The sequence below is a fragment of the Acinonyx jubatus genome, chromosome C1 (assembly GCF_027475565.1).
Source record: "Acinonyx jubatus isolate Ajub_Pintada_27869175 chromosome C1, VMU_Ajub_asm_v1.0, whole genome shotgun sequence".
Classification (NCBI taxonomy): Eukaryota; Metazoa; Chordata; class Mammalia; order Carnivora; family Felidae; genus Acinonyx; species Acinonyx jubatus.
This window is the reverse complement of record NC_069381.1, coordinates 151,198,251-151,211,341: the sequence shown is the minus strand read 5'-3', so window position 1 is coordinate 151,211,341 and position 13,091 is coordinate 151,198,251. Positions and strand designations below refer to the sequence as shown.

Sequence of the window (13,091 nt, the reverse complement as noted above, 5' to 3'; positions counted from 1 at the left end):
GGGGGAGAGAGTAGATTTCCTGAGCAGGGGAGGGTAATGGAGACCCACAGACGGCTGGCTTCCTTGGTTGGAAGGTAAGGTTGTGAAGTGGTAACCAGTACAGTATTATTTCTGTCTACACGGAGTTCTCATTCTTGCTAAACCTCACCCTTTCTTCTGCCCTTTTTGTTGTATACAGGGTACCTTTGTTGCATATCCACCTAGGAAGGGTACCACAGAGACAAATGGATTTTGTGTTTTCACAAAATGTTTCCTTTCCTGAGAAGTGAGTTTTTAGGAAGTGAGCTACAGTAGAGAATGTTGGTGTGTTTTAGAGCCAGGCAGCTCTGAGTTCGAGCTCAGCTCTGTCACTGACCAGTGGTGCGACTTTGGGTGCCTTCCTTGAAACTTTTCTGAGGATCATTTTCTCTGTCCTGGGGATGAGGATGTTTCCTCACAGAGCAGTTGGATAAATATTTAGAAATACTTGACATGTAGTAGAAGCTTGAAAAAATGTGAGTTTCTTCCCCACCCCCATCTGTGAAATAGCATGTTTTACTAGTTTCATAAACAGTTTAAAATCTCTCTATTACAATGAGCATAAATTGTTTTGTGCCCTGTCCTATTAAGGTAGTTATCCTTGTAGTAAATGAATCAAACAAAAAGTAGTTGTCCTTGATATATTACAGCCAGGGAGAGGAAGGCAATGTGTGTTTCACATGCTGGTTCCCTCAGCTCTTTTACTGTAACTTTAGGTGGGCTGTAACTGAATTAAAAAATAATAATCCAACTATTATATGCTGACAATTTTTACTTTTAAGCTGGGACCATAGATTTAAATATAATTAGATAGGTTCGATTATTTCTCTTTTCACTGTCCTGGGGAATATTAGGCAGGAACTTCTGGGTTATGTATTTGAAAGCGGTAAAATTGTGCCTAATATAGAGACATTTGTCTCAGTAGATAAAAGTGATGTTGCTGGAATGTTAGCTACATGATGGCAGAGGCAGTGTCACTTTTGATCATCACTGGACTCAAGTGCCCAACATGGGGCAGGTACAACATTGGTATATAATTACTGTTAGTTGAATAAACACAATGTTTGAAAAAATAGAATTGGACTGTTTGAATACTCACCTGTTATTGGCATTTCCTTCTCTACATTCGCGACCCTGTTGCATTCACTTCCTTTTCCCCTGGTTTCATACCTTGTGAAAAGCCACTCAGAGTCCACCATGCATCGTCATTACCTTTATCCAGCTCCAGCTTGCTGCTGTGGGCAACTCTGTGTGCTCACAGCCCTCGACACACACCCATAAAATGAAAACAGCTCTAACGTGTCCAGCACTGATTACACATTCTCTTTAGTCCTCATAAGAACCCTACAGGATTGGTGGACAATTCCAGTTTGGGACGAGGAGTGTGAGGCTTGGAGGAGTTAAGTGCTGCCCACAGCACACGTCTGGTCCGTGACCAGGCAGGACTGAGTTCCGGGCCAGCTCCGTGCATGCAGGAGGCCACCTCTCCCAGCCGCGTGGGCTCACTTGCGGCGGGGCCTTTTTCATCTGCCGCTAAGAGCTCTCTGCCCTCTCTTGCAGTCCTTTGGTTGGACCAGTCTCACCTTTCTTCCTGTCTCTCTTCTTCCTCTTGTCATTTTATCTGGTTGTGTACTCAATCTTGCCTCAAAGGTGTAGCGACTAAACCCTATGTCAGAGTTCCTTAGCGCTCAATAGTACTGGAGAAGCCTCTGAGACTTACTGAATGCCTTATTTGCTTTCAAAAATTTACAGTAAAAATCACTTATATTAATTGAGCCCCATCAGTTTGCCAGCAGTTTGCCAATTTTTAGTATGAGGAATGTAACTCGTAACCTGGTGGTTGAGGATCTGATCACAGAGCGGACTGCAAAGTCCACCATCACCATGAACACCTGGACTGAACCTCCATATGAATGAGGGCCATGACCCACATTGTTCTGTGAACCACAGTGCCTGGTCCACATTTGGCAAGGAAGGCAGATTAAAAATAGGCTCATTAATAGTCTCAGACCCTTGCCTGGGGGCAGTCTCAGGGCTGGCTCTCCTGACTATTCCCCAGCACCGGAAGCCAAGTCTAGAAAATAAGAATCTCTTTTTGGCAGAAGAAAGAAGCAAGGCTTTTGGTAATTTCAGATATTAAACCCTCTGAGAGGGTAGGGTCAAGATTTTCTACCCCTGTAAGATATCAAAAACAGTTGCTCTTCAGACTGTTCCTAAAGAAGAGGAATTCAAAAATCGTCTTTGGCAAAAACACCATTGTTAGAAAGTGATTATAAACGCTTCCTAGTCGGCCATGTACGGTTAGACGTATACATTCAGTTATATTAGCGAAAATTTCAGGGATTTTATAATTTCAGAAGATAAATTAGTTTGGGTAGTTCTATCAAGATTCAAAGAAATGTTTTGAAATTACCATTCTAAGTACCAGACTAACTCCAGCTTGAGTTCCAGGAAGGATTCTTGCTGAGGTGACTTGATATACAGTGTGTGTGTGTGTGTGTGTGTGTGTGTGTGTGTGTGTGTGTATACATATATTCCAAAAAATCCTTATTGAAGTTAGGATGTACACGATTGATCTGAAAAATTCCAATTGTTAAGAATATTTAAAAATAGCTTTAAACATTTTAAAAGCTTGTAATTATGATAGTACCTGCACAGGGTTAAGAATGTTAAAGTTGTAATTTTCAAAACATCGTTATTTTCTCTATTTGTACACGCTGAGAAGTAAAGACTCCCTCTGCTGGCTGTTTCAGGACATGCAGATTTCCGGCAAGTTAATATGGAGAAAAGTGAAACAAGGAACAACCTGTCTTGATATTCCAAAAGCAAGGTGCTTTGGCACATACGTGCATTTTTATATTGTGGTTTTTAGTTATCTAACACTTTATCTGAGATGGCGTGTAGAAGCAGCGGCTTACAGCCACATGGAAGTTGGAGGAGCAGAGTGGCAAGAACCGAGGCAGGTCGGAGCCCAGAGAAGGGACTCTGGCTGGCTGTGCTGGGGAACAGCTAGCATCCCAAGCAAGTCAGACCTTCTTCAGTCTCGGCTTCTTTGTTTGTAAAATGAGAGGATGTCAGTGGATGTTGTCCAAGAGTCCTCTTGACCTTTCATATTTTATGATTCAAGCAGCACTGACTGTATTTCTTGTACACAAATGTGCTTTATACATGTTTTTACTGATATAAAATAAATATTTAGCAAAGTGAAAGAAACGTAAAATTACAAAAATGGTTATAAATCACTTGCTCCTAGTGCTGACACAGCATGGGAGTGTTAAGTCTAGAAAGTGATATTTTGTGTGCTATTATAAGTTTATACAATAATATCTCCCAAATGTCCCAGAAAGACAGCATAGCACATTTCATTGATCCTGTGACACCTTAAGTTACAAGAAGCATCATTATGTTCTATGTTTCCAATGAAACTATGACAGACCACTGATGGTAAGTTACATCCAAGTTTCAGACAAGTTAAATGTGAGGAGATGTGCTTTTAAAAATTAGTAAAATATTTCTGGGGCGCCTGGGTGGTGCAGTCGGTTAAGCGTCCGACTTCAGCCAGGTCACGATCTCGCGGTCCGTGAGTTCGAGCCCCGCGTCAGGCTCTGGGCTGATGGCTCAGAGCCTGGAGCCTGTTTCCGATTCTGTGTCTCCCTCTCTCTCTGCCCCTCCCCCGTTCATGCTCTGTCTCTCTCTGTCCCAAAAATAAACGTTCAAAAAAAAGAAAATTAAAAAAAAAATTAGTAAAATAAGGCAGTTCCTGAAAGTGCTTCAACTGATGCCAGACAACCCAAGAATTGCAATAAAAAGTCCAGTGTTCTGGGCACTAATAAACATTCTCTTTCTACTCTTCATGTTTCCCCCTCCCTTTTCTTAACACTTTTTCCACCCCTCCCCAACTTGTCCTTCTCACTGTGTGAAACTGTTTTTTCACTTTTTTGCCTAGACATGTCTTATGGGTATTCTGGGAATAAATGATTGCTTAAACCCTGAAACGAGATACTGGAATAACATTGTGTCCAACATAAGCATGACCGGTGGTTTTCTGCTTTAAATATGAATAAGCATTAGCACTTGTGAAGGTTTTTCTTTTACTTCAAAGACGAATTAGTCAGCACTGGCATCTTCACAGGAATTACATGAGTTTTAAAAACACTGAGGCTTCAGAGAACACTCTTTTGATGAAGTCACTGGAAACATTAGTGTGGGATTTGGGATTTGACCCTCTTTATTCATATTGGATTTAGGTCCTAAAATAACACGCATATATGCATATGTAGATGTATGTGTGCGTGGTTTAGGACATCTTTAGACTTTATTTTTAGTGTTTGCCTTCTTTTATAATGAAATTGGAGCTGTTTCTTTTGCCTTTTCCCCCTGCCACATAACAGAGCACACTGAAAGGGCTTCCAGTTTTTTAATCACAAAACTGAACCCCCACTTGAGTCTTTCTGGCTACCCATGAGGGAGAGGAGAAGGAGCAGCCTGTAGGGCTCTTGGCCTGAGAAGAAGGGCAGAAAGGGTCAAGAATAGAGTTGGAGTCTCAGAGAGGGTCTCTTCTCCTGGATGGGAGACTGGCCAGGCCATGATGTGACAGTGTTACTGTTCTAATCTGTCAGGTATGGCAGTGCTCAGTCCCCTGCAATGTCAACTTTGGGGCATTTCCACGCCAGGCCCCTTTGGCTTGATGCTGGATGGGAAACAAATTCATACATCATACATCTCTATCCGTATATTTTGAATTTATATCCAGAACTTCTGGAAGTTCTACATGTATCTCCAGTAACACAGGCCATCTTTTAAAAAAAGTTTATTTATTTTGAGAATGAGAGAGTGTGTGTGCACAAGCAGGTGAGGGGCAGACGGAGGAGGAGAGAGAGAATCCCAAGCAGGCTCCATGCTGTCAGTGCACAGCCTGACTCAGATCTTGATCTCAGGAACCGTGAGATCATGACCTGAGCCAAAATCAGAGTTGGCACACTTAACCGACTGAGCCACACAGGCACCCCAGCAACACAGGTCCTTTAACTCTGAATTCGTTTATGTGTTTATCCAATCAGGCCCTGTGATTTCCCCACTGAGATGAAATCGCATACAAATGTAGACAAGTTCAGAGTTTTTACAGAGATGGTGTGGGGGTGATCCAGCTTGTGACCTAGAGGACTGTGGACTCAGGGAAGGAGCCTGGCTCAGTCACTGGTGACTTGATGGATCTGCCTCACGGAACTCGGAACCATCTGCCTCAGTTTGGTTAATAAACCCTCGTAGGGTAGATGTTCTGTTACTCGTCGCTGAACTGGTTCCTAAATGGTTAGGTGACCGTGTCGTTGTTTGCCATTATTCTCTTACCAATTTGTACACATGTTCTTGTGAACTTTCATTTAAAACTTAATTCTGTATTTCCAATCATTGGGAAAAGGCATTCTGTCATTTGTGGATCTGAAAACTGCTCCCTTCCGTGGTGGGCTCCCTGCTGGTTTGCACCGATGGAAACCTGTGGTCCGCAGTGCTGGGTGAAGAGCCTTCTTGAACATGCCTTCTGACACTTGAGCTTCCTCACCCACTCCTCATAACTTTGTGCCTCTGCTCTTGGCAAAGCGGTCTGTCTCTTGTTGCATGCGTGTTTTTTGCTTCTTCAGTCCTTGGTGTCTTTACTCCTAATATTTAATATTTGTCCTGCCCAGAGGTCCTCTGACCTTTATTTTTTTTTTTTTTTGAATTCTCATAGAATACCAGAATTGAAATGGGTCAGAGAAGTCACCTTCTCCACCTTTATTCAGTTCACAGATTTCATGAAAGCTTTGCTTGTGTTTTCTCTTTGGTCTCCGGGTATTTTTTCTCCCCTGGAGGTTTTCAAACCCTATGAGGTTTCAAAGCTACTGTTTTGGAATGCCTAATGTTGTCTCCTGCAGGGCTATGCATGATGGCTTCATTTTTCACTATAAGAATAGTTTTGATTATCAGCTGTGTGCCAGGTACTGTACTAATTACTAGAGACACAAGGGGAAGAAAACAGTGACATCATCCCTGCTGTCATGCAGCATTCTGAGCAGTGGAGGTTGATGGATAGTAATCACGTGGTTGTGCACATGCATACATGGCACGAAGGGCCTGGACCTAAACTGAGAGGGTCATTGAAACTTCCCCACAGAAATAATGGCTCATGTGAGGGATGGAAAGTAGAAGGTGGGGAGATAGTGTACAAAGCAGCTCTAGTAGCATATGCAAAGGCCCCGTGTCTGGAAGGAGCACGGCTGTTTCAAGAAACTGAGAAAAACAAAATAATATGTTTGGAGTTAGAGAAGAAGGAAAGGATTATAGGGCATAGACCTGAAAGGAGCCACAAGGGTATGGAATAGACAAGTTTGTGCCAGTTTCTGTAATTCTGATATTGGTGACAATACGTATTTTGAGTTAATATCTTAGAACTAATTGAACCTGTGCTGCTCATGCTCAAGTAAAATGTGTTATTGAATATCTTTTTTAATGGAGAGAATGGAAGACATCCTACTACCTGACTTCTCTAAACCATGTACTCTTTTGCTCTTAATAAATATTTGACAATTAGAAAAATAAAACAGAGTGGCCATAAAGAAGCAGTAGCTTTCCTTGAGCTGTTAGGGCCTTTTGAACAGTTTTTGTTTTTTAAAGTATGCCATTTTGCTAGAGATTTGGAATAAGTAATAATGAATATATTATTTTCCATTTCCTTCAAGGGAACACAGTGAGTTACTTAATTCAAAATATCTGAGACTGTCTTCTCTTATCTTAGGACACTGCATTCCTTATGTAGAAGAATGTAAAAATCCAGGGCCACTCTGACCTTGATATAAAAATATTTCTTATGATTTAGGTACATTGCCTATCTGTTAAAAATAATAGAGTAAAAAATGGAAACATTAAAAGATAGCTTTATAATCCTATTGCACTTGGATGATAAACTTTTAAAGAGCTATAGAAAATAAACTTTCCTTGGGACCTAGTTGAGGTCACACCTCTAAGGGCCTTGTTTCTTACTTTCTATTAACCATAAGTAAACAAAATAGATAATTAATGGATACAATGGATAAATTAATGTTTGTTTTTAGAAGTTATATACTTTCTTCATGGTAAGGTCTTAGTATTTAAATGTGATGTTTAAGTTATTGTAAATTAAATAGTAATTAATAAGAGTCAGTGTCTAATTAAATATTAAATGTAGTATTTAAATGTAGTTAATTTAAAAGTTAAATTTAAATTTTCCCAAAATAAAAACTTTGGCACAAGAGATAACCATGCCCCAATGATCTTTTTTTTTTCTTCCTCTTTTGCTCTTTCTTCTTATTTTCTTTCTTTATTTAAAAATTTTTTCTCACTTCATTCTGTGGATTCTTGGTCATGTATTTATGCATAATCCATGCTTATTTTTTACCTGCTGAGTGATTATCCCACCTTCCATCCCCCTCCTCTGAAAAAAAAACAAGGATACATGGGGGAAAGCTACCCTGTATTAATTCCTCAGTGGTGCTCCCTTCTGCTCTGTAACATTGCCGCATGACCAGATGGCAGTCCTGAGTTTGTCTCAAATATTCCAGGATGAATCCGGGCTGAGAAAGGACTATCTATATCATACCGTCACATTCCTGGGGTCTGCAGGGAGGAGCAGAACGGCTGCCCGTTGGGGCCTTGCCTAGTGCTTTCCTAAAGCTTTATGAATAATCTGCTCTGAGAATCAGAATTTCCAGTGATTGTAGCAGATGATTACCATGTGTGCTTTGGAGGCAAGGTGATACATATCGGATTGACTTTCAAATTTGATCCCTTTATTTTTTCAGAAATGGCCGTTGTTTGATTTTTAAATGTTTTATATCTTTTAGTCTTGAGGCTTTAGGGGCCTCAAGCTTTCTTCTAAAAAGTTAACCATTTCTTGCCATCCCTGTATATTTGAATGTTGTTGTGTCTACCGCTTTGAAAATGGGTTATGTTAATTTTTTAATCTTTTGCCTCCACTTACTTTTATGGAGGGCAGTCGGGGGAGTTGAAGTATAAAGTGTATGAACTGTCTTGATAAGGAGGATGTCAGCCAAAACAGAGATCTGCTTCAGCCACATTTCAGCATATCCCCTGCGGGGGCTACTTTTCCTATGTGGTACTATTTCACTAGTTGCCATATGCTCCCAGAGAAGTTTTTCAAACTGTAAACCACTCCAAAGGCCAAGGTTGCTCTGACTGTCAGGATTACAGTGACCGGGCAAGGCTTCCTAAACACAGCCTGTGTGTACCGTGTTGGCTGTCCTTGGGCACTCGCTCTGTTTATGCTGCTGGGATGTTATAGACAGGCCTTATCAGTGCATGTCTCTCTTGCTAGTCAAGTATCTATCTGGTCATTGATGCAACAAAGAAAGTTCTTATACTTTTTTAGTGTCAGGATTTCTTCCTGCTGCTATATAATTTCAAATGATCAATTAGTATGAATAATATTTTCTCCCCGTTTTTCACTTTATAAAGCAAGCTGGGAATTTAGATCACGGAACTTGAAATTATAATATCCCTTTATTAAGTAGCGTAATTATATGATTTTAAAATTTCTTTGTTACCACTCAGTGTGTAGAGGAAACAGGATGCCATTATGTTGCTCTAATAATTCTTAAGAACAGCCCTGCTACTTGTTTTTACCTAATCACAAAAGTTTTTAACTTAATTTTAATCCATACTAGTCATGTAGGTTTTTAGATGATTTGACTTTTTTTCTTACATGGGGCAGTTTTGTGTAGTAATACTTTTGGCAAGAGGCATATTCAACTCTAGTAGAGAGTTAAGGCTTATTAGATTAGCATTTCCTTTTTCGTATATTTTAAGGAGAAATAAATACTCATAAAGTGAGACTTTTAACCAAGACACCCCTTTGTAGTATAAAGAATTTTTCACAATTATTGAGTAGATTTGAGAGATGACAGGAATTTATTCCTGTGGAATATCAATTAAAATATAATTTTATCATTCTTAGGTAAATATGTACTTTGGATAAATGTCAATTAAATAAGAGGTAAAAAATACAAATTTAAAATGGAACTCGAACAAAAGTACCAAGCTTTTCTTCCAGTGGGTGTTATTTATTTTAAAATGAGTACATGCACCTATTCTGAAAATTTGAGTTGGCCTAGCCCTTCTAAATTTATGTGTCTTCATTCTTGGCAACCTGTTTCTTTCAAATTTGCAGTAATATAGTCTGAAGAAAATAATGGCATTTCCTAATTGGTTAGATGCCTTTTCCTTTGCCTCTTGTTCAGTTCTTGCCCACTACTTGAATTTGGCTTAGGCTTCAGAATGTCTCTAGTTGTTTTTTTTTTTTTTTAATTTATTTCCTTTAATATAAAAATATAGTAGATAAGAAAAAATAGAGCATGAAAAGTAAGAGGCATACTTCTGTTAGCCCAGGTGATGGGAGTTTTCTGTAAGAAAACATGGGTAGTCGGGAAGCCTTCCCAGCGACCTCCATGTCATTGCCATTTGCCCCCCATCTCCTGACATGAGATTTGCCAGCTGGCCTCTGAGGGAACTGAGACAGTGGCTCATCATCGTGGCACATGAAGGAGCAGTCACAGGGTTGGATCCTCTTTTCCTCTCAAGAGTGGTCGTCTTTGTCAGGAGCATGCAGCAGGGCCTGACCCAGTCAGCGTCAGCCAGAGCACGTGGAGGTGCAGTGGACAGCATCCCTTAGAATCCCACCGGTCGTCTGTCACAGATACAGGTCCTCAGGACACGCCCTTAAGAACACTAGCCTCCCTGCTTGCAGTCAGGGGAAACACAGAGATTACAGGCAGATCTTGGGATCTTTGTGAACCACATGTGTTAACCAGAAAGCGAGTGAATTGATGTGAAAGGTCAAACAGTTGCATCTGATCTTGGCGATGTATTTTCACGACCTTTCTCATATGACCTTATGTAGCAACCTCAATGACTGCGAAACTCAGAACTGCCCACAAACAGCGATATTGAGTCAATTCTTACCTAGGACTGTTTGTAAGAAAACATGTGTATCTGTGGATCATTGAGAAGAATTTGAATTTACTGAGCATTACGATTTAATAATCATACACTTTGTGACAAAATATTTTTAAATTAAAGTTTATAAATAGGTATTGAGTACTTACTATGTCAAAACGCTTTGGCTCTACAGGGGTACAAAGTTCATTTGTTCCGAAGATCTTGATTAAGCCATACATACGCTGCCTTGGGCCAGGTACCTGAAATATGATGTCAAATGGTAAATAAACAGAGATTTTCCTTGAAGAAATTTATTAGTACAATTGAGGAGAAGGGCCTGCCAATAGAAAATTATAAAATAAGAGTATGTAAAAGAGTAATATAAATTACAAAGGCTTGGGCAGTCAGGGAAGACCTTCTGGAGGAAGTGCCATGGAAACTGGGGCCAAACAGTAAGTAGGAATTTGCCAAATAAGGTACGTTGTTGGTGGTTGGAATGTTGATCCCAGTTAGAGGGTACCTCACATGCAACTAAAAAAGAACAGCTTACAATTACCTGACCTATTTGGCTAGGATCGTAGAATGACCTGTAATATAGGCTGGTTTCCTGGAGAATGTACATGTTGTGTGCATCCTAGAGTTTGGGCTTTATTCGATGTGTTCCCACTTTCCTGGGTCCCTTTCTACCTCATGTTATCTTTCAGACTTTCTTGCCTCTAAGTCACCATTAGTATTGGTACTTCTCAGGGTTCAGTCCTAGATTCTCTTTTTCTTTTGTTTTTCCTTTTCTCCCTCGCCAGGCGTATCCGTGTCCATGGGTTTGTTTATGACTTAAAAGCTCGATGGTTCTTAAGTCAATTCTGAACTTAGAACCATACATCCCTATTACCACCATCCTACCCACCACCTCAGTTTCCTTCTTCTTGGCTGCTCCTGCCATCCCTGACTCCTCTCAGTCTTTAGAACTTGCCAAATTCCTTCTTACCCAAGGGACTTCTGTTCCCTTAGCTGAATTGCTCTCACCTTCTCTTGGCCTGGCTCTAGCCCACTCTTCAAGTCTTGGCTTACATTATCACTTTTTCACAGATACCTTCCAGGTCTCTCACCCTAACCTAAGCCCCATTTTATGATTAGTAATATGCCATACTTTTATGCTCTAGTTGGTAATTATTATTTTTTTAATACTGCTTTCCCTACTAGACTTTAAGCTCTCTGAAATGAACAACAGTCTCTGTCTGTGACAGACAGCCTTATATTAAAACACTTAGCAAAGGATGTGCACCTTGTAAGGGGTCTTAGTAAATATGATGAGCTGCTTGAGTTGGGACAACAAGGAGCCACTGAAGAATCTTAGTAGCAGAACGACCTGATTGGATTGGCAATAAGCAAGTTTCTTCTGGCAGCAGTATGGAGATTGACCTGGAGGGGGTCCATGGCTAGAGCAAGGGAGAAAAGTAGGTAGGTGTTACCAGTAGACACGGCACATATAAAAACACAAAGAAATCAAATTCACTTGTTCCAGGGGCTCTGAGATATTCTCAAGATTATTTTCATCTCTTAGCGTGGCTTACTCCACGTGGGCCTCATTTTCCCACACTCTTTCTCTTTGTGAACAATAACAGCTTCATCCTACGTCTGCCCAATAGAAAAGAGGGTCCACTCTACGGTTATGTGAACAGATATCCAGATTGGCTCTGACTGGCTCTGATGAGGTCATACGCCCTTCTCTGAAGTAATAACTGTTGCCAGAGGGATTCTGGGTGCTGGTGGATCAGTCTGGATACTATCTATCCGGATCTGAGGCAGTGGTATGAACCAGTATGGTAAGACATGTTTTTGTATACATGCTCCTACCACGGCTGATTTCAAGCTGGATGCCTGACTTGCAGCTCCTGAGTGTTTAACAGCCGGCTCTGGTAAGCCTGTCCCTGCAGCTCTAGGTCTCCATGGCTGAGCTGGAGGGAGAGCTGCAGGGGTCACAAGGACCCATGGTGAGGGAGGGAGTGTGCTCTAAAAGGCAACCAGAATATTGTTAGAGAAGACAGGTAGGTACCTGGTAGCCAGTCTACCAAGGAAATTTGCACTGTACTATGCATAAAGTATACTTCGGTGTCATGATTTTCGTTTACCTAAGAATTTTTTAAAGTTCCTATATCATTTCCTTGAATAACATGCTGAGACATTATATAATATTCCATTCTATGAAAGTACTGCCATTTACCATTCTTTTATAGTTGAATATTTAGATTAATAGAATTATATGTAACGCTTTGCTGGGTATGTCTGTGCTTAAAGCCATTTTCCACATTTAAGACAGATTTACTGAGATGGTTTACGTAAGGGAAATTACTGAGTCAACGGAATGGACCTTTTAATGCTTTTGAATACTTTCCAATAGGTGTACAAAATAGTTTTACCAATTATATCACTCCTATCACTGTAAGAGAGCAAGTATTTCATCACACTGTAATTAAGTGTAATTTAAAAAAAAAAAAAGGTAGGACAAGGGCACCTGAGTGGCTCAGTCGGTTATGCATGAAACTCTTGATTTTGGCTCAGGTCATAATCTCACAGTTCATGAGACCAAACCCTGCATCGGGCTCTGCATTGACAGGGCAGATCCTGCTTGGGATTCTCTCTTTCCTCTCTCTGCCCCTCCCCTGCTTGTGCGCATGTGCTCTCTCTCAAAATAAATAAATAAACATTAAAAAAAATTGGTAGGACAAAATTGATAAATCATTTTTATTTGCATTTGTTTGAATTGCTAAAAATGTTGAAATGTCTGTTTTTGTAACAAGCGTATTTCTTATAGTGAATTTTCATACCATTTCCCACTTGTGTGTGTATATGTTGATCTTACTATACTATTATCATAGGTGTTTATCTTCTTATAATTAATTTAATTATATACAACCATACCATAGTTAATAATGGAGATTCTAGCACAGAGCACAAGTTGGTAAATGTTAAGGGGAGTGTTGTATATGAAACTCTCTCTAATTCTGTGTAATTTAGAGTAAGATTAGCTGCTGTGATAGATAAATACAAATTCACAGTAAGTGAACACAATAAAGTTTATTTCTTGCTCATGTCAAAGTTCCATATGG

General features: G+C 40.1%; 1 protein-coding gene across 5 annotated transcripts in view; it reads left to right on the top strand.

Moving 5' to 3' along the window:
- Window positions 1-13,091, top strand: part of GRB14 (growth factor receptor bound protein 14) — a 115,779-nt gene that overhangs the window by 59,423 nt on the left and 43,265 nt on the right. The window lies entirely within an intron of this gene.